The following is a 24,633-nucleotide window of genomic DNA, read 5'->3' as shown; positions in this document are numbered from 1 at the left end:
GCTGCTCTGGTTAAAATCAGGATGTGTGTGGGGGGCAACTCAGGCCTCCTTTTCATTCTACCAGGGGCCTCTAGGGGGCCCAGTTTGAAGAAGAAGACTAACAGGGTGGCAAAAACACAGGCCTTGGAATCAGACAGATCTGGGATTGCATCCCTGCTGTGATCTTTGGGGTTTCATTTCACATGCTCGAGCCTCAGTCTTCTCATCTGAAAATGGGACAACAAATAGCATGCACCTCATGCACTTGTGTAAACCAAAGATAGTGTCAAGTGCCTTGCATAGCGCACAGTAGGTGTCTAGGCATTTAGCAGGTGGTAGCTATTTTGATTTCCTAAGGGAGACCTCAATTAGAGACACCCTTCCAGAACATGTGTCTAATCCTGGAAGCTGTGAAGTGGGGTAGATTTTCCTTGGGACTAGGAACCAAAAGACTTGGGAAATATTGGGTCCTGATTCTACAATCAGTATCCTGTGTGACTTTAATTTCTCTCTTCTTGAATCACTCTTTAGATGTTTGTTGAGGGCCTACTATGTGCCAGGCACTGTCCTAGGAGCTGGAGCATAGGTTCTGGCACTTAAAAGGCCTAAGTTCCAGACTCAACTCTGCCACCTCCTAGCTCTTCGGGTAGGAGCAAGTCACTGCCCCTCTCTGGTCCTCACTTTCTGCATGTGTAAAGTGAGGGGATTGAACTTCTGTTGTAGGGTCTTCCCAGAAACAATTGAAAAAGATCTTCCAAAAAAAAATTATAGAACACATTTGAACTTGACTCTCGGAGTCATTCTGAAGCAAGGGCTTCGGAATCATACAACCCTGGGTTTGAATTCTATGTCTGCTACTTGCTGTGTAACCTTATGCAAGGCACTTAATTTCTTGAGGCTCAGTGTCCTCATCTGTAAAATGGAAGTAATGATAGTCTTGTCAAAGGGTCATGGCAAAGATTGAAGGAGCTGATACATGTAAAGTTTGTAGGAGAATGGCTGGTGCATAGTCAGTTCCCAATAAATGATAGCTGCCATCACCACTGTCACCACCGTAATTGTCGCCATCATCACCATCATCATGATCACGATGATCGTGAGCAACTATAAAGTGAACCTCTAAGTGATTGCTAAGACTCTAACATTTTAAGTCCTCCTTTCAAGGGAGAATTAATTGACGAATGTAGGAGCTCGCCCTGGGCCATGTGAGTGGGACACTTTAGAAAAGCATCCCCAGTAGAGAGAGTTCTCCTTCACTTTTTACATCTTGGTCTGCTTAAAATTTCCTTTCCTTTTCCCATAGTAAGCAAGAAGAGGACCCTTGAGATCTGGAACACTGGGATGTCAATGGGAGTCAATTTCTCTTTGTATATTTCTCCTTTCAGTAGTTTGATTTCCTTGTTCATACAGTGATTTCAGATCTTTTGGGGATGGGTCTTTGGCCAAGGCTCATTTGTCTGATTTAGACCTCCTATAATCTCCCAACTTCATCCCTCTTACACCACATGCTGAAAGGTGAGGCTTGGTGCATGCCATCCTGGGTTGGCTGTCAATTACTTTCTCCCTCTGTCAAAACATTTGAATTGTAGGAGGCTGTGGTATCCTAGCAGCCCACAGCTTTGGTGTTCTTATTGTTGCTTTTTATGTTTAGGAAAATTGGATAGTCATATCCTCATTTTACATTTGGGACTCGGAGACATTAAGTGACTTTTCCAAGGTTGTATGGGGGCCAGAACCGGTTCCCAGAAATCTGTCAGATGCTTATTCAAATAAGCCCCTTAGAATTTTTCGTTCGTTAAGCCTTTCATGCTCTGAATTCTGAGGCACTCAAGACACAGGTCAGAAATCTGAAGCGATATGGGTGAGGCCAAGTCAGCGGGGTTGAGTTTTGGGGGGTAAAAGCCATTTGGAAGCTCCCACACCGGGGTCAGACTTTTCCCAGCAGAGAGGAACAGTGAATGAAGGTCTGGGGGCGTGTGTGGGGAAAAAAATGGGACTGTGAACTTACAGCTCCTGGCTCTGTGAGCGACAATATTAGAACAAGTATGTGGTAGGTAGGCTGTCACTGACTTCACTGTATGATGTCGAGAAGTCCCGTCCCCCCACTACTCCCCCTTCTCTGCTCCAACCATCCAATAACTTAACTTCGCTGCCTCAAGGTTCGCTTCCCGCCCATCCCTCCGCCGCCGCCGCCGCAGTTTAGCGCTGTCCGCGGTGCTGATCGCCAATCTCCTGATTGCCGTTTCGACCAGCGGGGATCTCTGGTGCGCCCAACCTCTCCTCCTGGCCCCCCACCTCTCTTTCTCCAGGCACCCCGCACATAAATCACGGGTGGGAGGCCGGCTTGGTTCCCCCTGCACGGGGAAGCGGCTGCCCCCTCCCTTGCTCACACGGGGTTTTGCAGCAGTGGTGGCAGCTGCCACTGATTCGGGCACTGGGGAAGCAATTGATTCGTCTACTGCCAGCAGCCCCGGAGTTGCCTACGCGGACGCAGACAGACGACAGAGAGAAAGAGAAAGAAAGAGGAAGAGGGGGTGGGGGGAGAGGGCTCCGAACGAAAACCATCATCCCTGTGGAGGGCAGTCTGAGGGAGCCACTGCCTTTGCCTTGTCCACTGACTGGTCTGAGTTTTCTTTTCTTCTGGCAGTGGTATTTCTTTTCATCTTGGTCCTGCATGATTTAGGGGTAGTTGCTGTGTGTGTGTGCGCGTGAGCGCGCACGAGTGAGCGTGCGTGTGTGCATGCTGGCGCTTCGATTTTATTTTGGGAAGAGTAAGGGAACCAAATGAACAATTTTCTTTCAGGCACCTCCAGTGAGCTTTCAAACCAAGTCATCGGGAGTTAGTATCTTACCACCCCGGCAGGGAAGGGAAGAGTTGGCAAGAATTTGGCTCACCCATTCCCTCTGCAATCCTCTGGTGTGGAGGTAAGTGCTATTCTTCTTAATTGTGTAAATGGGCTAGGGGTATTGGGATCCCAGCTGGGATGAGGTTTGTACATGAGCTGGTGGGATAGAGGGAAGGTGGGGGGTTTGGGGAGAGGAGTGTTGAGGAATGACCACATTTATTTGCCCACATTCCGCAGTGTTTGATCGCCTAAGCAGCACCCCAAAGCTAAATGAGATTTCGGCTCAGTGCCCAGGGAGGGGGGTAAAATATGCTCCTGTTTTAGGCAATGCGATCAAAATTGTGGCTTCTGCCCAATTTACCCTCTCCCTTGCAGCAGAAGCTGTTGAAAGTAGCCAGCAGTTCTCTGAGTGGATTAACCCTTCGTGGGTTGGCCAGCCTGCATGGAGGGTCTCTGGATGCTCTGCTCTGTGGGTGGGCACTTTGGCCTGAATGGGAGAGGGTCGCCTGAGGCTGAAAGGTTAACCCTTGCTGAGGGCCACCTAGGCACACCAGGTGAGGCTTGCGTAGGGCAGGGCTCAGACTGTACCACCTTCCAGGTACGGCTGAGTGATTCAATTGTAACGATTTTTGCAAGCTTGGCTGTTCTAAGCTTCCTGAGATGGGAGATCTGGGAGCCATGAAAGGACCACATTTTGCTTGGAATGAGTGGTCAGGCAGCCCAGAGGGGAGCAGCCAGCAGCCTGCTGAGCAGACGATGTTCTATTTTCACAGGTGGTGTAACCTGTAAGTGATTGTATGTGGGTGCATCCTGGCACCAGCCTGGGGGACTCCGTCCTGAGCCTGTCTGAGAGTAGGCAAAGAGGGGAACAGGGTTTCTTCCGATCTGGAGAAGGACCCCAGTTTCTGGCTTCAGATCTGTTCCAGGACAGACCAAACCCCGCTCTAGTTTCTTTATCTGAGATCCTGATGGGATAAGCCTGAACCAACCTGTTAGTGAGTGGGAAGTCGAGGTTTCTTGTCACCGAGTCCAAAAACTCACATTTAATTTGAAAACGCCTTTGCTGTTAATCTGTGACCCATCAAAAGGAGATTTCTCTTTGCTTTCTGCTTTGATTACATCTACCTTTTTGGAAATGAATGTCCTTATTTTTAGCATCTTCTCATTATCTCAGGGGCCACTTTAGTCTTCTGCATCCCCAAGGATTTCTCTGTAGGTTCTTGTTCTTGGAGGTGGGAGGAATAAAACATCAGCCCCAGAGACTGGCAAGCCTGAAATGTAGGCAGGGCCCACTCAGTCATTTTCTCCAGTCCCGGAGCCAAGCGGGGACGCCGAAATCCCGGGGCATGTGCCTGCTCAGGGAGAGCATGTGAAGCGGAGGGGTGGGCTGCTTGGTGGTTAGTGTTAAAGACGTGGTCCTCAAAATCCCATGCTTTTCTCACTGGGTGACCTTGAGGAGGAAGTTGCCTTAGTTTCCTCGCTGGAAAACCTCAAGTAGGAATGACTGACGTGAAGAAATTTAGCTCCGTTAAGGAGCCACAAGAACTGGCTGTGGGTGAAATTTAAGATATTGAACTTTGGCATTCACTGGGGCCCTGCAGTGGGGCCTGTTAGGAGTTCCCTATTGTGCTAAGTGTTAACCATTTAATTGCTGGATTGTGGGGAGGTTTGGGGGAACTAGGAAAGTATCAGGGGAGTCCTAGGGGCCTCAGTGCAACGTCACCATCTGGTACGGGAGTATGTCAGTGTTTTAACAACTGGTTCAGCCATCAGAGCGTGCCTGCTAGCCCAGCTGAGGGAGCTGGGACTGGGTTGTTAACATGTGGGTGCTTTGAACACATTTCCTTGCTGCCTCTTAGCCTTACTTCCTCGGGGGTGGCTGAGATCCAGAAGGCTGCCCTTCCTCCTCCCCCATCACATTTGAAATGGTGCATTGTGGTGCACCAGGGAGAGGGAAACAGAAGCTTCTGGAAAGAGGCTTGGGCTTGGACCAGGAGACCTGGGTTCCAGGCCCAGCTCTGCCTCCCCTTTCTGGGCTTCAGTTTCCATGTATGTGCAATGGGGCACATGGTCTAGGTGAGTCCAGGGCCCCTTCTGCCTGAGGTTCTGTGACTGTGTGATAGGAGTGTGTATGCAGGCGTGCTTCTAGGAAAGGGGTATACTGTGTTTGGAAATTTATCATGAGTGCCGAGGAGGTCTGTTTGGGGTGATTCAGGATTGGGGGTCTCTTGTGAGAACTTTGCTAGGTTCCTAGAACTTTGTGCTCAGCTGCAAAGGGGTCTGCTTTATTTGTGGCCTCAGATACGTAGACATACAGATATTGTAGCATTTGAAGGCTCTGTAGAAACTTATCCCAGGGCTGGCAGCAAGGACCCCTTCGAGAAACCCCACTCTGAAAAGATGCTTATTCATACAAACACACAACACTTGGGGACTCGTGGACCCTCCCTAATGCTCATCTGAGGACCTCAAGTTCAGAGCCTCTGATCTAGTCTGACCCCTTGAGGGGGGCCCAGAGAGGGAAAGCAGCTTGTCTAAGACCACACAGTAAATCACAGCCGAGCAACCTACCCCTCTGTTGTCATGAAGACAGGCATCATCCCTTTCCTCCTGGCTTGGGCAGCCCCCACCCCCCGAAGCCAGCTGGATAAAGACATTCTGCGGTGTCTCCTCTAGCCTGCGCTGGGGATTGGGAAGCATAGCTATGGAGATAAGTGTGGGCATTTCCTTTCTCACTGGTGGGAGAGACGCAGCAGCCAGGGCTCGGCAAGTCTAAAAGGTGGCCTGGGAAGACTTTTCCCCAGCTGGCTGTCCCTCTCTCCCTTTCCTACAGCTCATATGCATCCTGGCCACCTGCCCAAGGCTATGAGTTCTTGTCAGTGTGGCTGCTCGGGGCATTTATTTGTAGGCTGTGGTATTTATTCTTTATTTATTGCACCCCATGTGGGTCGCAGAGAGTTTGTAACTTTCTTCTAAAAACCACCATGACATTCGGTCCTGTCTTCTGCTTCTTATCCCCTTGGAGTGGTGAGCTGGTGGTAAAGGCAGATGAATCAGGATTGATGTGAATACCATGAGAAGGAAACAGTGTGGTAGATTCCTGTTCAACACTGAGGCTGTAACCTGGGAGAGAAAGAAATCCGGGACCCAGTCGTGGTAGGCTGGAGCCAATAAGCTTGAATCATTCAGCTACCACCCAGGATGGAGATCCCTTTGTGCTGGGACTATGAAGGAGGCACCACAGAAATGGGCCCCTCTCTTTCCTATTCCGCACCCCCATCTGCCTCCTTAACCAGCCATCTGAGGGGCTGCAGTGTGGGCCTCTGGGAGAAGCCAGACCGGAGTTCAAGTTTGACTCCAGCGCTTCCTTGCTGTGTGACTTCAGGGAAGACTCTTAACCTCTCTGAGCCTTAATTTCCTCGGTTAAGTATAATAAGATATTACGGCATAGAAACAGATCTTGGGTTTAGATCCTTCCAGTTGGGTCACTTCACTTCTCTGAGGCTTAATTTTTTTCCCTTTGTAAAGTGAAGATACTAAAGGAATTAGGAAAATTTGGAGTTAATGCTTGCAAAGTACTTAGTACTAAGCCTGGGAGGAGTAAGTAAGCAACATATGTTAGCCATGGGGATGATGGGTAATGGTGAAGTCACCCCGGACTGAACCAAGATTGGGAGAGGTAGAGGAAGGTGAATCCTGCGGGCCAACTGTGCAGTTTTGGGGCCCAGGAGAGAGAAGACAGGGCTTGGAGATGGGAGACTTCTGTTCCCACTTATTGTCTTTGTGGTGTTTGTGCAGTTGCTGGTGGTCGCCGGGACCTCAGTTTCTTCATCTGTGAAATGGGCATCATGGCCTCCTTTCCTCAAAGCCCGTGAAGCCCCTTGGAAGCAGGCCCTCATTTGTGCGGTGGTCAGGCCCTGGAGGAAGCGGTCTGGGAGGAGAAGCCCTACTCACTCCTCTGTCTTTTGTTCCTCTAAATCCTTGGGAGGTTTTTGCTGAATCATTCCAACTCACCAGCTTAGAGCCCATGAGTTTCTCCTAGGAGACCTGAGCTTTCCCTTGCTTCCCAGCCATGGTGCTTTCCCTGCCGTGGGGCTACTGCCCAGGGCACCAGAAGTGCTATAGGCAAGATCCTACGGCCAAAGCTGTGCATCTCAATTTTTAAGTCAAGGTTAGCACACAGCAGTTGTTCAGTGGCGACCTGCATGGACACACAGGAATAAATGAATGAAATCTCAGTGGGTTGACTAGTGGACAGGTCAATTTGAGGAGGCACGTTTGGCCTATGGTCCAGTCCAAGGTCTGCATACAGTAGACACTTAGTGTTTATTGGTTATGATGAGTCACTGATGCCGAGTTTAGAAGGACTTGGCTTTTATTTCGGGTCTGTTACAGGCAGGGCTCATCCTCTCTTGCCTCCTGCCAGAGCATCTTTGACACTTACTCATGTACCACGCATTTATTGAGTACTTATGGTATGCCTGGCACCAGGCATGGTGGGTATTGGGAATAAAATGGTAACCAAGGCACCATCTCTTTTGGGACTTAGATTAAGTTAGGGGCTGCCTACAACATGTAAGCTTTTGGGGGGTGGTACAGAGAGAGGGCTTCCTTAGTCACCCTTTTGGGGGTGTTTTCACTCAGCTCAATGACATCTCAAAGTCCATTATTAAAGCTTTGTTCTCTGTCTTAAGCCCTTGCTCTTTGACAAAGAGCAAATGCTTGGGATAGGATAACACATCTGGCCTTATTAGTCATTTACACTTTACTGAGGAGGAGTTGGAAAATCCCTTCCAAGAAATGAGGGGGGGGCTTTTCAGGAGTGGGGAGTGGAGTCTACGCACACTGAGCTAGCAGGTAAAAGAAGGGACAAAAGGCAGGAAAGGCATGTGTTGCTGGAATCACCTTCTGTTGGAGGCAGAAAGTGCTTGATGTCTGAGATCAGAGTCCGAGGCAGATTCTTGGGGTGTGCCTAGACCCCCTCCATCAGACACTCTGAGTGCGGGGCCTTAAGACCTGTGTTTCCACAAGCCTCCACTGCTATAGGTAAAGAAATGTTATAGGTAACATCCACTGCTATAGGTAAAGGAAAAAAATGTGCAACACTTTTATAGGTGTTATTTATAACGTTCTAGCTGTGCTGCAAGCCTCAGGCTTTCTCCCAAGGTTTGCTCCCCCACTACTCACCATTTCCCAAGGGGCTGAGCCAGGTAAGATTCAGGCCTGTTGCCTCCCCAGCGCCCACCCCTTACTTTCTGCCCCCGAATCCCTGTTTTCTCACAAGAAGCACAAGGTTGATCTAGCAGTGGTGACCCCATTCCTTGCTAACTTCTGAGCACCCCTCTGTGGGGGGCGGAGCGTGGGTAGGAGGCTTCTTTCTCAGGCAGAACCTAGGGACTTAGGTTATCAGATGGCTCGGGGGCGAGGAAGCAGGTATCAGCCAGCTCTCTAGCCTGGCTGGGCCTTCGGGGTTTGAGAGAACTCAGCTGGTTCTTACCCCAACTTGCTTTCCACGTGGGCTGTGGCTGCACCAAGGAACCATGCGGCTGAATGCAATGCCACCGTGGTTTCCTCGAAGTAATTGTCTTGCTGTCATTCGTTTTAACGACACAACGCTTGCTTAAATCTCATTGTAATAGAGCAGGGTCAGACTCTGGCTTAGTAATCCAGTTGGTGAGCAAGGTAACGGGCCTCAGGAAGCTGGGTTTTTTGCCCACCCTTCTGCCATTCATCAACAAGAGGCAGCTGACAGCATCATAATGATGTGTGGTTTGTGAAGGTTTATTTAGAGAGCCAGGGGGGAAGTCCCCTCATCTCTCAGTATAGCCTGAGTGAGTTCATTCAGTTGCCTTTTTCTTTCTTTTTTCCTCCTTTCTTCCCATTTTTTCCTCTTTAATGCACCTACACAATGACAAGCAGCGACTTGTGAATGGAAACAGCTCTCAGTAGAGAACAGATTATGTAAGCGGGTTCTGGTGCCAGCTGTTGATGGAGGGGCGGCGTGCCGCGGCTGCTGAGCAGAGAAATCATTTCTCGAAGTTTATCGGGAGGCCTTCCACACGAGATGCTGCCAAAAAAGCATCTGCGAGGTCCATGTGGGCCCTCAGCCTGCCGCTTATCCCTGTCCCCCTTTACCTGTCAGCGTTTTCCTTTGTCACGCTAGTGCTGCTGTGTCCCCAAGTCTCTCTTTCTAGGTCTCTCTCCCCTTTTCACTGTCCCTGTCCCCTTGCCCAACTACCCCACCCTTCTAAAGTCCCCTGTCCCCTCTCTCTTGTGTCCCTGCCTGTCCTGGTGCCTCCTTTCTTCTCCTCTTGCTCTCTCGCTACCTTCCTCTCCCTCACTCCTGCCCTGCCCCATCCCATCTTTCTCTCGTCTGCGCAGATATACTGAACGGCTTGCGAAGGGAAAGAAAGCACTCGTGAGCCCCTGAGTAGGGTGACCAGCTGTCCCAGCTGTCCCACAAGGGACTCTTGGCATGCCAGGCTCTCCGTGTGTTCAAACGAGAAAAGGTGTGGGCAAATCAGGACGAGTCGGTCGTCTTACCTCTATGTCAAATGCTTGGAATATTGAGGAGCTCCCCAAAGATCAGAGATGTGGCTTTCTGGGGGAGTTGCCTGCTTTCCTACTCAGGGGGGAGGGACGCAGTGGTCTCTGGAGCCCTAGCCGGCCTTGGCGTTCTCTGCATGATGCTGGGAAGGTAAAGACCGCCTGGATCTACGGGGGCCAGTGGTCAGTCAAGGGCAACCTGACGCCCTCCTTACTCCCTGCCCCCTCCACTGGCAAGACTGACCACCCTGCTGGTCATTTGCTCATTTGTCACAAGAGGGGACCCAGTGAGAGATGGCAGATGGTTCTATGCCAGATGTTCTCACACATGAACCTGTGTCAGAATCCCCGGAAGGATGGTTAAGGCAGAGTTTCTGATTCTAGTGGGACTAGGCTGGGGCCCAGAAACTTGAGTGTCTGGCACATCATTCGCAGTGATGTGGTTGCTGCCCCTCCAGGAGCCTCACTTCAAGAACCGCTGCTTTTGACCAATTTATTCCCAAATATTTATTTTTCACGACCACATGCCGGGCACTGCTGTAGGCCCTGGGGATTCTCTCTCCTTCCTAGAGCTGACAGTCTAGTGGGGGACAAAGGCACTAAACAAGGAAACACATCCACAAGGTGATTTCAGGAAACGATATGACACGATGGAGGAAGACAAGGGGTAGGTCAGGGAGGGAGAGCTAATTTAGTTATAAAAAGTGTGGCCAGGGGAAGACTTTCAGAGATGACAATGTTTGGATTGAAAGCGGAGTTTCCAGAAAGAGCCAGAACAATCCAGGCTGGGGGAACAGAAATGCAGAGGCAGAGACAGCGATGATGTCTCGAAGGAACAGCAAGAAGACCAGTGTAAGAGGTGGCCGGGGAGAGTGAGGGGGGCGAGGTGGGCCAGGGCTGGGATGGGGGTGGGGGCTGGGCCATGCAGGACCCTGGAGTCTGGATTTTACTTTATTTTGGGGGACGGTTCTCATCAGGAGCGCAACGTGATCTAATTCCCAGTCTTGGTCCTCATCACTTTGGTCTGTTAGTGGACAAAGGACTGCAGGAGGCTGGGGTGGTCCGGGAGACCAGACACGGGGACCAGGGACGAGGCCATGGACCCGGGAAGAAGGTGGTCAGATTTGGGGGTATTCTGCAGGATCACAGACAGGTCTTACGGAGGGATCAGATGTGGGGGTGCAAGAGGAACCAGGTTCCACTCCTAGGGAGACAGGACCTGTTCTTGGCATTGGTGCAGCAGTTGTGATTCTGGAGATCACAGGAGGGGCCTTGGCTGCAACCAGGGGCCTGTGGCTTAAGCAGCAAGAGGAACAGCTTGTGCCAAGTGAGGGGGTGCCTTTCAAGGAGATTGCCAGTGCTCCTTCCATGCTAAAATGCACCCTCTCTCTCTCCCCGGAGGAAACGGCAACAGCTCAGGGATTTTTCTCTCATGAGCAGGAGCTGGAATAGCCTGCCAGTGCTAAGCAACCTACTGGAGGGGGTCCTGCTGCTGCCATGTCAGGCGGGGATGTGGCCAAGTAACTCTCCCAGAGGTCTGCAGATGGGGGGCTTGTGGGAAGGGCTGCTAGGCAGGAGGGAAGATGCATGCTCCTGGCATTTGCAGCATTCCCTCTGATCCTTACAGACCTTCGTGCTGGTCATCAGAGCTGACCAGCCCCAGGCAGAGGGGGTCATCAGCACTGGCACATCCCAGAAGCCCAAAGCAAGACGACCCAGCCCGAGAGGGGCCATGCAAGGCATGGACCCAGCACTCACCTCCCGTGCCTCTCACAAAGGGACTGGCCGCCGTTTCTGTAGAGTTGTTTCTTCTTGTTGTTTTTTCCCCTCTTGGGAGGGTTTATCTGGCTGGGACAGGCCTACGTGTTCTCTGTCTTATCTGCAGAGGGGTCCGGGCACGTGTCTTCTGAACAGCGCGTGCCTCTTTGGAGAGCAGTCCCCGGGGAGAAATGAATAGTGCTCCCATGCTGGTGCCCAGGAGGGGGCTTTGCTTCTGATTAGTGCGGGGAGAGCTGGCCTCCTTTGGAGCCTCTCAGGTTTCCACCCAGAACTCATCTGCTTTGTAGATGAGCGTGGAATTCGTCTTCTGGCCGGGGCGCAGACAGTGGGGTTCTTTTTCTCATTTCCTAGGACAAGACCACCATGGATCCCTAAAGGTTTCTTTCTCAGTCTTTTGTTATTTATTCCCTTTATCCTCGTAGGCCATTCCTGTCCCCTCACAGGTGGCCCTCCTATCCCATTTTGTGGACATCTCTTCTGTTTGTATACGTACCTTCAAAATAGGGACTTTTAACTTATATAAGTGGTATGGGTCCATAAAGCTCCTTGTTGCTCACTTTTTTTTTTCCCACTTAGCACCTGTTTTTAAGATCCTTCCACATTACAAAATGTGCATCTAATCGTTTGCTCCTAATTGTTGATACACTCCCAGCCATAAATACCCCCACATGTCCCCCGTTCTCTTATTTTACGTTAGCTTCCTTCTAGTTACCTGGAATATATCCGGGACTTTCCTGCACGAACCAGCGGGGACTCAGGACACAGAGACTTAATCTCTATTTAATAGAGATTCAGTAGTCACTGGGGAGGTTGTGGAGAGACCCTTCATGGTTTAGGTTTGGTTTGTTTGCTCAGAAAACACAGAGCGCTCATCAGTCGTGATGCCCCATGGGTACAGAGAGGGAGGCAGTGGTCACGTCGGTGGGGTTTGGAGCCTAGCAGATGTGGGTTTGAATCAGACTGTGATACCCACCAGCTGTGTGACCTTTGGCCAAGTGGCCTTTGTCCTTCTCAGCCTCAGTTTCTTCTTCTGTAGAATGGGGGGAATGGTAGTATTCATTCGATAAGGTTGTTGAGAGTGAAGTAAGAGGCTGCGTGTCATCACTTTGTGTAATAAAACTTCTTTATTTGGCCCCCTGTGAGGTGGGTTGGATAAGTAGTTGTCTGTATCTCCTCCATGTTCTGCTGGATCTACTGTGTGTGTGTGTGTGTGTGTGTGTGTGTGTGTGTGTGTGTGTTGGTAACGGTTTCTTAGCTGAGGCTGAGACAGTGGCCACCCTGTTGAATAGTTCTTTCCCCGTCTATGTGGACAGCCCCTGGTCCCATCCAGAGTCAGCCACACGAGCCATCTCTGTGTGGTCCCCAGGACCAGGGTTTTGACTCTGACACTGGTATGGCCTCCGGAGAAGGACCGGTGGTGGCAGAAAGGCTCGTTTTGGTTCGGAATACACTCAGAGGGTAAAACACCACAGAAGCTGGTAGGGGGAGTCTTCAAGTGGCCAGAGAGGCCCCCCAAGAACCCCGTCCCCCACCAGGCTCTGGGACTGAACAGACTCCAGCTCTGGAAAATTCTCCCTCTGGTTGTCATGGCAGCGGGCATAGGATGGAAGCCTTTATCCCCATGGGGCACCACAGGGCTGAGATTTTAGGTTGACACAAACTGTGGGGTGACCTCAGGTCTCTACTGCAGGGTGGTCTCCGATGCCCTGGGGTGGGGCGGGGGGGCTCCCCACCTGTTCATAGCATTTCATCATCATCTTGCTGAAAAGACCCATGAGCTGCACTTGGATACAGGAAGCAAATGAATTAGACCCTGTCCACCAAGTCACAGAGCAGTGACGATGGGCTTGACCTTGGGCTTTGCACTCACCTAAGTGATCTCTAACCCTCTCAGGGCTTGTAAAGGAGGAGGCACTGTTCTCATGCCCATTTTGCAGACCAGAACTCTGAGGCTATAGAGGACAGAGAGGTCTCAGTTGCCCAAATTCACACTGCCGGTCAAGGGGAGATTCAGGGATCCCAATCCAGATCTTTTGGACACCAAAGTCAAAGATAGAACTTTCATAGTGAGAAAATGCACCTTCCAGGGACTCCTGCTCTGTAGAATGAGATAATCACCACTTATTTTTTGGAGTTGTTGTGACGATCGAGCAGCTTAGAATTTCTTTCGTTAATACGAAGCTCTGTAGAAATGGTCTCTATGGTCTTCCAATCCTCCCAGCTTGAATCTAGGATTTGAAGCATGAATGTTACTCATTCGGATCGGTAAGGGGCAACAGCTCAGTGATTAGAGGCACAGCGGCTGCTCCCAGAGCTCCTTGCAATTCGAGTTGTACGACTTGCCAGCCTGTGAATTTGGGCAAGTTATTTGGGCTCTCTGACCTCAGTTTAATCCCCTGTGAGATGGGAATAATAATGGTTCCTCCCTCACAGGGGGTGCTGTCAGGACTCTGTGAAGTAACACATACAGGAATCTCCCAGAGCAGCACCCAGGATATGGTACATTGACGGTATAAACCTCAGCTGCTTATGAAGACCTAGAACTTTTTTAAGAAGTTATTCCATTATTCCATAATGTGAATTCCATTTACAGATGAAGGAAGGAAGCCCCTTGGAGGGCAGCTGATTTCCCAATGAAAGGTTCAGTCCCTGGGGATGACAGTGGCCAAGTCACAGAGCTTCAAATCATAGCAGGTCCACCAGGCCAATGACAAAGCGTTAATGTGACATAAAGTGGCAAAATGACAGTCACAGAGGCTGGAGAAAAGCAGATGGTGAATTCGGTGGCCTCGGGATCCTTCCTGATGGGCGCCAGCAGCTAGTCCCACCGTAGCCCCAGCACTTAGTGGCCCACACAAAATGTTTTGCCAGATGTAGGTAATAATCTATTGGGAACTAGAAGCAAGAAAACAAAACCCTGTTAGGGGAGCAGATGAAATGATCGAGGGTCCGTTTATAATATTTGCTTCATTAGTTGTATGACACACACATACTTAAGATCACATATTAAATAAAAGAATCAATTAATTGGTTTCTTTCTGCTGCGGACACGTATTTAGATAATAATCAGTGAACCAGAAAAGTAAGGAAGGTTTTATAACTGTAACAAAACTCACCTCCTACAGATGCTTTTGGTTGGAGAATAGGAAAAGGAAGACACACCATTTGGAGTTGTCTGCTGGTTGGAAAGTTGAGAAAGAATTTACTTGAACTATCTTGTTACGCAAAATAAAGCAAATTTGAGAGGGAATGAGAGGTGCTCAACGTTGTGAGAAACATCTTGGATAGAAGGTGCTTTCTGAGGAGTATTTGTTTGGGAAGATCCTTACCTTCTATTTGGTCACTTAGAGCCAGGCATTGCACTCAGGGCTGGAATAAAATAGAAAATGATTTCAATTTGAACCTTTCTCTCAACGAGGTAGACATAAATCAGTAATCATGCGTGTGGATATATATGTATATATATGTATGTATGTATGTATATATATATATATAAAACCTGAGGGTTCAGGAAAGGTCTATGAGAGAGCATCGCCAGGAAATCTGGGAGGGCTTCCTTGAGGAAGTGACATTGGACCTGAGAGCTGAAGGATGGATAGGAGTTAACTGAGTAAAGCAAAGAGAACAGTTACAGCAGTGGGAACAGCATGTGGAAAGGCCCTGAGGTGGCATTCAAGGCTCTGAATGAAAGCCAGCATGATGGGAGCACAAGGTTGGGCAGAGCCCAGTGCGAGATGAGGTTGGTGGTACCTGCAAGACCATGGTATGACAGCTTGCCTTTCTTCTGAGAGCAGTTCTCAGAGAAACTCTGTTTTTATAAGCAGATGACCTGATCTGATCTGTTTTGTAAAGGGCTCTTTAGCTGTGGTGGGATTCACCTCCAGGGGAGGGCGCCGAGCGATTTGACAAATACTCTGGAACTGAGTGATGCACAAAGGACTTTGTATATTGGCCCAGCCCTCTGTACCCCACCCTTTTTACAGACCCAATCCCCTGGAAGGGGGAAGGGCAGTGTGACCCCAACCAGGGAGAGATTTTGTTCTGCGGTGAACTGCGGTGTGGGGCTCTTCCCTGGAAATCTGGAGAGGGGATTGGGAAAGTTGCCAGTCCACCAGCTCTGCTGCTGTGTGATTCCGACCAAGTTACTAAATCTCCCTGTGTCTCAGTTTCCTCATCTGGAAAAGGGCTAGCAATAGCATCAACTTCCCCGGATTTTCTTGGGGCCATAACGAGTCGGTATATATCGTCTTTGCTTGGAACAGGCATGGGACGTGAGAGAGGCTTCATCAACGAATGATCACGGTCATGACGATGAAATCTCAGAGCTCAGCCTTCTAGAAGGGGTCGTCCTAATCCTTCCCGCCCCCTGTCCACTGCCTCGCTTTCTGTGGGCCTTTCCCCAAATATCACCTTCTCAGAGAGGCCTTTTCTAGATCATCTTATTTAGAAATTACACCCCTGTGCCAGAATCCTGTGTCTTCCTTGCCTGCCCGTTTTTCCCTGGCACTTAGCACCGTGTGACACACGATCTTACTATAGTATTTATTTTGTTCGTCGTCTCTCCCCGCTGGAATGCCAGCTCCTCCCACAGGATCATTAGACTCTTTTATTTAGCACTCTGCACTCAGTGTGCCTTACCCCACAGCCTCTGGCACCCAGTAGGTGCTCGGGAAGTATTTGTCAGATTAAAAAAAAAAATGCTGACTATGCCCTTCTGACGTTCGTGCTCTCGTTCACAACCTGACCCACTCCCCAGGCCACTCTAGCTCACTTAATGGTTCATCGAACAGCAAAAGCAGCAGCGGCACCCCCCCACCCCCGGCAAAAAAAAACCCCAGGAAGGGGTAAGGGATGGGCAGGGGAGGTGTTGAGGCACCAGAGATTTCAGTGATGGGGAAGAAGTGAAGGTCTTTTCCAAAACCAGCTCAGCAGCCTGATCTTTTTAACCTGATTAATCACATTAAGACTTAGTCCATTTGCACGTTCCCTCAGCCCGATCACGGCGGCTGGTAGGAAGCAGACTTATTCATTATTCAATATTTAAGAAGACCTGCATTGCAGGCGAAGGGTTTGGGCGGTGTGTGGGAGAATGGGCAGCAAACGCTCCAGGACTGACTCTGAAGTGGTGGATTGTTTTTAAAAAAAGGAGAGAAACAAGAGAAGGTGAGGCCCCGAAGCCCTTAGCCTCCCTGCTGGCCTTCCCAGATCTATGATGACATTGACTGGTGCACCCCTGAGTTATTTGCTCTGATTCGAGGCAAGAGAGTGTTACCCACAAAGGAGCCTGGGATCTGGGAAGCTTGGTCTCGTGGGTCCCCTTTTTCTAGCACTGGCATAAAGTGGTGGCTTTCAGAGTGTGGTCCCTAGACCAGCAGCATCGCTTCTATTAATAGAAATGCAAACTCTCAGGCTGGGTCCCAGACCTCCTGAAACAAAAACATCAGGACAGGCATGGGGGACATCCGTCTGTTTTCACGAGCCCTCCAGGGCACTGATGCATGGCCAAGTTCGAGATGCCTGCGCAGGAGGGACAGGGACCCGAAGAACGTGTGGAGCCGGGCCTGTGGTTCTCCGCAGGTGGGTCTCTGTCCAGGCTGCACATTATAATCACTGGACAGATTTCCAAAAAGTATGATGGGGACACTCACCACGAGTTTCTTCTTTAGGTGGTTTGGTTGGGATCCTGAAATTGGCATTTTTGTTTGTTTTTAGTTTTTAGATATTTTGCATATTCTATTTCATTTTAATTCCAGTATGCTGGAATTAGCCCTTTTTACTGCTCCCCCCCAATCCGCCATGCTAAGGCTCGCCACCTAAGATTTTAAAGAGCACCAGTGCTCATCAGTTTGGAGGTGACTGCCCCTGGGGGAGGAGAGATGGACATGAGGCACGGAAGGGGGAGGAAGCAGAGAGGAGGGTAGTAAGTTCAGACCTTACAGGTTGTGGTTGGCAACCAGGACTTTGTGCTAGAATTGTCTTTTTTTTTTTTTTTTTTTTCTTTCCTGTAATAAGAGCTCCCACTTAACTGAGCATTTAGTATGGGCCAGCACCGTGCTGGGAACTCTGTATGCCTCATTTCATCCACCAGCCCTGAGAAGAAGGAGCATTTGTAGCCCCCATTTTCCAGACAAGGGGTACAGAGAGGCCAGGGAACGTGCCCAAGGTCCCAGGCTAGCGAGGGACTGAGCCAGGACGCAGCCGTGAAGTGTCTGGATTTAGCCACTTCCTGTCTCACGGGTCCCTAAGCTGAACACAGGTTGGCTTCCTAGGAAGGGTGATTATTGAGGAGAGGTCCTGAGGATGTCTCCAGAAACACCAGGTGAAGTGTCTGTTGGAGAGGTGGAGTCTTGCGTCACTTCCTCCCTCTCGTGCCTCTAGATTCAGACCCTGGTTTCTGTTCTGCCAGAGGAACTTGCCTTTCTGGGAGCTTGGTTTTTCACTCAAGGCTTCTGCATCCCCAGGTCCCATGAAGGCTTGTGAGGGACCCTTTTGTCTCCTTTCTTGATTTTCCGATGGCAGCTTGGCCATTCAAACCAGTCCAAAAACTCGCAGATAACTGCCAAGTCTCCACTTAGCTTTCAGAGAAAAATGGCCTTTGTCCTTTCCTTTTCTTTCCTCAAGTTTCTTTTCTCAAAAAGAGCTAACTAAGACTCAGGGCCAAGGGGAGTCACACTTCACTTGTCCTCCGCTTTGAAAGATGAGGACCTTTCGACTCCCTCACATCAGCCCTCATCAGTGACCTGGTTTATGGCAGAAACTAAGCTGCAGGCTGATGTGAGAGGAACCACCCGCAGCTGCCCCCCGCCCCCAGCTCGCTGCAAAATTCGTTCCCCTCGGATCCCACGCCGTGGGCGCTTTGCTCCCAGCCCTGCTTCATTATCCGATCAGACTCCAGAAAAGCCGCATGCTAGACAATTCCTGTAAGTTTTCCATCTCTGGCAAATCCCCAAACCAATGTGTTCACTCCTGGCTGGTTTCCATCTTTCCAGCTCACCTCGTTCTGCTCCAGAAAGGTGAATGGTTGGCGGGACGGGGTTCGAAATGCACCTTGGTGGGCATCTCGTGGGAGAAGTTGGCCAGAAAACAAGCCATAATGACAGTACTTTGTAGGTCCTTGGCACTTTTCCTCCCAAATTGCCTCTTTACATCAATTATCTCATTATCTGCCCCTTGCCTCCACCAGACTCTGAAAAAATAAAAGAGAAAACAGACCAAACTCCTAAGCGTTTGCCCCACTTAGTAGTCCTCCTTGTAAAAGGGAAAGTGGAAAGGTAGGAGCACTTGCTGACTAGGATATTATATATATAAACATTTGCATGTACATAAGATATATAACATATCATTACGCATTATGCAGACGATATACTGTCTACTTTATATACATACATGTGTACGTATGAGAGAGAGTTGACGCTCATCATTTGGAGTAGTTTTATTCTGCAAAGTCACCATGATCGCTGAATTAGCACATACTTGAATCATCACTCCTGAGGGAAATAACGGGTTAGGTCCCTGCAAGCTTCTACTCACACTTCCTTAACCGATCCATTCATATCCTTTGTTTCGTGTGCGTTTCTGCTTACAGACATCTTATTCAACACATGTCTCAGTCTGTTCAGGCTACAGTAACAAACTGCCTAAGACTGGGTGGTTTATAAGCAACAGAAATTTCTTTCTTGGGGCACCTGGGTGGCTCAGTGGGTTAAAGCCTCTGCCTTCGGCTCAGGTCATGATCGCGGAGTCCTGGGATCGAGCCTCGAGTCAGACTCTCTGCTTGGCAGGGAGCCTGCTTCGAATCCTATCTCTCTCTCTGCCTGCCTCTCTGCCTACCTCTCTGTCAAGTAAATTTTAAAAAATAAGTAAATAAATAAAAAATTAAAAGAAATTTCTTTCTCACCGTTCTAGAGGCTGGAAGCCTGAGGTCAGGGTGTCAACAGGGTCGGGTTCTGGTGAGGATTCTCTCTGGCCTGCAGACTGCTGATTTCTTGTTGTGTCTTTATGTGGCAGAGGGCCGAGAGACAAGAGAACTCTCTCGAGACTCTTAGATGGGCACCAGTCCCATCACGAGGGTCCTAGTCCCATGACTTAAGTTAACCCGGATCACCTCCCACACCCCACACCCCGCCCAGCTAATACCATCCCATGTGGGGGTAGAGTCTCAACACATGAATTCTGAGGGGACACGAACATTCAGTCCGTAGCAGTAGATAGTATTGTTGAGTCATTAACATTGAACTCATGGCCAACGGCGCTGTAACTTATGGCCCATGAACTTATCAGGCAAATGTAGGTTCTCTGTAAGGCGCACTGCAGCCTTCTCGCACTGAGGAACACCAGGCAGCACCTCAGCGCTGGGTTCAGGGGCCATTTTCAACAGCGAAATCACCATTTTATCATCATCATTTTATTGTTTGCAATAAAAATGTAAACAACGTGGCATTAAACAAGACCTTGAAAAAGAGACCTGTGTGTGATGTGAGAGCTGTTGGACCCGAGCGGGTAATATGCATGTTGGGCCACTCGGGTTTTTTTTGTTTTTTTTTTTAATTTTTTTATTTTTAATAAACATATATTTTTATCCCCAGGGGTACAGGTCTGTGAATCGCCATGTTTACACACTTCACAGCACTCAGCAAAGCACATACCCTCCCCAATGTCCATAACCCCACCCCCCTTCTCCCAACCCCCCTCTCCCCCCCCTTTTTTTTTTTTGCTGTTCTGTGTCTGTGTGTATGTGCGTGTGTGTGTCTGCATGCCAAATGACCGTGAAGGTGCTACAGGTATTGTTTTGGGGGCTAGGGGTCAGTAGGCAAATTCACAGGTACAGAATTTGCAAATTACAGGAATGATTCGGAGTGTGAGTGAGTGAGTGTGTGTTTATCAATCAGGATTCCATTGATCGTAATCCTCACTCAGGCAAGTTTAAGCGACACAAAGGGACATTTATTGGTTAATGTACTAGAAGAGGCCACAACACAGCTGAGGCTTGACTCTATCCAGTGGCTCAAAAATAGCATTAGGATTAATAGCACTGGGACAGAGTTCCGATTCTCTAGCTCTGCTTTCTTCCGGGCCAGCTGGCCTCTCAGGTGAGCTTTCTCTACCTGGGAGAACCCTCGCCACATACTTAGAACCCAGAAACTCAGAGCTTAGCTTCACAGAGTTCACAGAAATCATTGTCCACAAGACTGAGAACCAACACTCCAGTGTTCTTTTAGGGAGCTACCCTTTCCATGTCTCAGTGCATGGCTCCCTGATGGGGACCTCAGCTCTGCTCGGGTCATATTTCCTGACTTCAGCTGAAGTTCAGAGTCAGTGTGGGAAGGGGTTACTTAAGGTGGAAGGCAAGTTTGTTGAGGGACATCAATTTAACAGTCTCTCTGCTGCACCAGGACAAACTGGCCCATAGCCTGTGTCCCACATTTTTGCTGCTGGCTTCATTTCCTTCAAGAGCTCATGTAAGTCCCTGGAAATCTGGATGCCGAGAGGCCCCTCATGCAATAAAACGCGTCACCTACTAGAGTGAGTAGCTCTGAAAAGAAGAGAAACTAAATCAACCTCAGATGTAGTTTTTTTTTTTTAAGATTTTATTTATTTATTTGAGACAGAGAGAGAGAATGAGCAGAGCGAGTGGCTGGCGGTGAGGGAGAAGCAGGCTCCTGACGTGGGGCTCAATCCCAGGTTAAGGCAGAGACTTAACCGACTGAGCCACCCAGGTGCTCCCAGATGTCACTGTAATATAATGTCTCTTCAGAAGGTCTTCAAGTCAAAGGATGGACGGTGACTTGTTGGCTGCACCAAGAAGGAATTTTGTGTGCATGCCTTTGTGTGTGTGTGTGTGTGTGTGTGTGTGATATAAAAATGGACTGTGACATCTGGGGTTTGGACACAGGCTCTGTCATCTGCTGAGCTGGAGGCTTTGGGCCAATACCTCCTCTCTCCTTGCCTCCGTTTCCTGGTATAAAGACTGAACTGAGGACCGAGACAGTTGTGCTAAGTCCCCACATGTGTAGAAAGCTCAGCCTGGAACAGAATGAATGTTCTTGGCTGACATGAGGGCTCCGTGATGGGGGAGGGGCGGGAGGAAGAAGATGACAGGTGAGTATTGAGAGTCGAATTGTGCTCGACTCCCAGCCCTACTACTCACTGGCTCTGATTCCATCCTGGGGAAAGCCAGTTAACCCTTAAAACCCCAGTTTTTCCTTCTGTGAGAGGGACTCAGTGGCATCTCTTGCCAAGCACGACCGGAGCCCGTATAAGTAGATCACGCAGCGTGGCCCCAGCACCTGATAGATGACGAATGGCATTACAGGTGTTACTATCAGCCTTTATTCCCCAGAAATGTGACCAGGGTGGCTTGTTCCTCTTTATTTAGTACCCACCATGTGCCAGCTGCTGTTGTGAGTGCTTGAACCATTTAACCTCTCAGGGTCCCCCACCCGGAGGGAGGTGCTGTTCTCACCGTTATTGTCATCTCTGGTTTTCATATGAGGGAAATGAGGCACAGAGAGGTTAAGTGACTGTCCGAACACACAGAGCTGGGATTTGAACCCTGGCCGCTCTGGGCTCCTCGACCTCCTGCACTCCTCTCATGCCCACCTGCCCCAGAGATCGTGACGACCAAGGGCTTTGTAAATTGCAGAGTGCTCTGTCCATATTTGATGCTCTGATGGCTGTTTCCATGGGGACGGGAGAGAGAGACAGGAACTTTGTGGTTCATTCGTTTGAATGAACCAGCCAACACCGACCAGAACTCCTGTTTCTGTTACTTTCTCCCACCTGGCGCCAGGAGGGTCTGGGCAGGGCAGATCTTCAAGGTTTAGTGTTCATGGCAATGAAGAGAAGCTTTCTGTTCTTTTCGAAGTGGTCTCAGATTTCTTCACATCCACACCCCAGGGGAAGTGGCCATGGCCACAGTGCAAGGCAGGAAGTATCCTTCCTGGCCAGAGACTCTGGAACCTGTGTTATTTTTTGGGTGGCGGAGGTTCTGGAAGAACACTTGGGTAACATCTGTGGCAGCACTGGGCAAGGCAGCCTTGACTACTCTGTCTTCTGCTTCCACCTCTCACGAGCTCTAGGAAGTAGCCCCCATTGTACAGATGGGGAGACTGAGGCACTAAGAAGTTAAATAGTTTGCCCAGACTCACCCAGATTGAGTTTAGCTAGCAGTTGAACCCAGGTCCAGGTGACTCCAAAGCCTGAGCTCTCCATGGAAAATTCTGTCATGGAATTTGTACCATGGATGAAAATGAGGGTGACGTGTGTGTGTGTATGTGTGTGTGTGTTGTGCCAAGGTGAGAAAACAACTAGGAGCCCCTCCTGGGGCCCTGACTGCTTCTGCTTCACAAGAATGAAGTGAAAATATTCAATTTTCCCAGGGCAGGGAGCATCTGAGGCCAGAGTACTTTATCCTTCTGTCTTAAGACACTGGCTCTACCTGCTTGCTAAGAGAGTCCGGCCAAGTCAGGGAGTTAGTGCAACGGACTGGGAGGAGTCCGTGAACTTGAACCGTTCCTTTCTTTGGAAATGCACGTCACCCTCTTTACAGCAGCCCTGACAAGTAGTTCTGCTGTTTGTGTTGGATTACTTGCAGTGATGGGAGCTCCTCACCTCTCACAGTCACAGGCCCTCCTTTTGATAGCTCCAACGGTGAGAAAGCCAACCCTGACCTGGGCCCGTCTCCCTCACTGTACCTGTCACCTGTTGCACTGGCTCTAGAATCACACTGCTGGGATTCTCCACGTGTCCCCATCATTTCCTAGCTGGGTGACCTGGGAAAAGTTCCTGAACCTCTCTGTGCCCCAGGTGCCTCATTTGTGAAGAGGAAAACTCATCGTTCATTGGCTCATGGTGAGGATTAGATGAGCTACGTAACCTCGAACAGGGCCTGGCACGTTGCAGACCCTTGAAAACTGGATGCACGCCCAGACGGATAGGAGAGGCGAGTTTCATGGACAGGCATTTATAGTCACACAAACAATCCAGCAGGTCCTGGGTGTTCCATGGCCCAGCACCTGATGGAGGGAGCTGTCAGCCTGTCTAGGCCTGGAGGGACCAGAAGGGAACACCTGTGGACCCAGAAGAGAAAGGATTGTATGGAGGAGTCCTCCGGACAGGAGCTGTGATCCCCAGCAGCCAGCTCATGGTAACCAGCAGGCGGGGCCCAGAGAATATGTGCCCTAGCCTCTCTCTCCCCGCTTCGGGTCTCCTATTGCTGCCTCCCATTAGACAGACCCGACCAGGAGCTGGAGGGCAGGAGAGCCTCTGAACGCACCCACACAGGACATTCTCCCAGGATGCAGAGCTGGGTAGCGGGTGAATGCATCTGGACGAGTGGCTAGAAGATATCCAGCAAAGCTATTTTTATTACTATTTTTATTATCGGGTTGGACCATACAATGCTGCCACTATGCCACCATATTTGCCATATGAAAATAGCAAATTATATAAAAATATAAATACAAATCCTATCAACGAATATCTTCTTAGCCAGATAGTATATTACTTGTATCAGTCATCAATGGGTGGTGTATCAGTCATCAGGGTGGTGAGAAGGCTCATTTATAAAAGACCCAGGTCTGCGTCCTTGGATAGTCCAATGTGACCTTGACACTGAGGAGGGGTCAGGATGGCGCTTGTGGTCTGTGGGGTGTGATGAGCTTTAGGGCTGCAGATAAGTCCGTTCCAGCTGGGTTTTAATCAGAACAAGTTTCATTGTAACTTGGGCCCAAGGGTCAGCCAGGGGCCATTAAGCTAAATGGCTTGTTTTAATACACAGACCTGGCTCATCCCATTTTCCTGTTTGGGGTCCCTTGTGTCTGGCCCTGCTTGCGACAACACAAAAATCAATCCTGAGCATTTCCTCTTCCCTGCCCACCACAGCCTAGCTGGAGCAGAAATAAACTTGGTTAACAACACAACAAAGGCCAGCTTCCACTTTATCAAGGAACCAGGTAATCGGCTGGTCTGCGTAGGGAGCCCTGGACAGAGTTCTGTGACAGTGCGCGCACTTTGTAGCTCAGTGTTTGGCTTCGTAGACTCAGGGTGCAGAGCGATTCATAACCCCGCGGAGGAAGGAAAGGTTTGGGGTACCCCTGTCCAGCAGGAGACATTGTTCCCAGGAAGATCCATTCTGCATGCTTTCCCCTGCCTTCGGTGTGTGAAGGTACACCCTGGTGAGACTTCCTGGCTGTGTGTCTTTGGGCAAAGCGCTGGACTTCTCTGGGCTTCCGTTTCCTGATCTATAAAACTGGGTAATAAAAGATCGTGTGTTCTAGTTCAAATGAGATGGTGCACATGAAATAGTGCAGTCCTGGCCGTCGGGAAGCACAGACAGGCTGGGTTAGGTGGTCGCTGCAGGAACATGTCATCCCCACAGTTTCAGGGGCTGGAGCACCAGATTTGTCTCTCACTCATGCTAACTGGGTGCAGGGGGCTAGTAGGGGGTGTCTGCTCTGCGTGTATCCTCCCCCAGGGGCCCAGG

General features: G+C 49.7%; 1 protein-coding gene across 3 annotated transcripts in view; it reads left to right on the top strand.

The window, feature by feature from the left end:
- Positions 1-2,120: 2,120 nt before the first annotated feature.
- The window catches only part of RPH3A (rabphilin 3A), a 100,208-nt gene continuing 77,695 nt past the window's right edge, over positions 2,121-24,633 (top strand). For 2 of the 3 annotated variants that reach the window (XM_032310747.1, XM_032310745.1), the window contains exons 1-2: positions 2,263-2,628; positions 2,783-2,904. The gene's annotated coding sequence lies outside the window, so the exon portion shown is untranslated. The other variant, XM_032310746.1, reaches the window with a different exon arrangement.

This window comes from Mustela erminea, chromosome 13 (genome assembly GCF_009829155.1).
Source record: "Mustela erminea isolate mMusErm1 chromosome 13, mMusErm1.Pri, whole genome shotgun sequence".
Lineage (NCBI taxonomy): Eukaryota > Metazoa > Chordata > Mammalia > Carnivora > Mustelidae > Mustela > Mustela erminea.
This window is presented reverse-complemented; position numbering and strand designations above follow the sequence as displayed.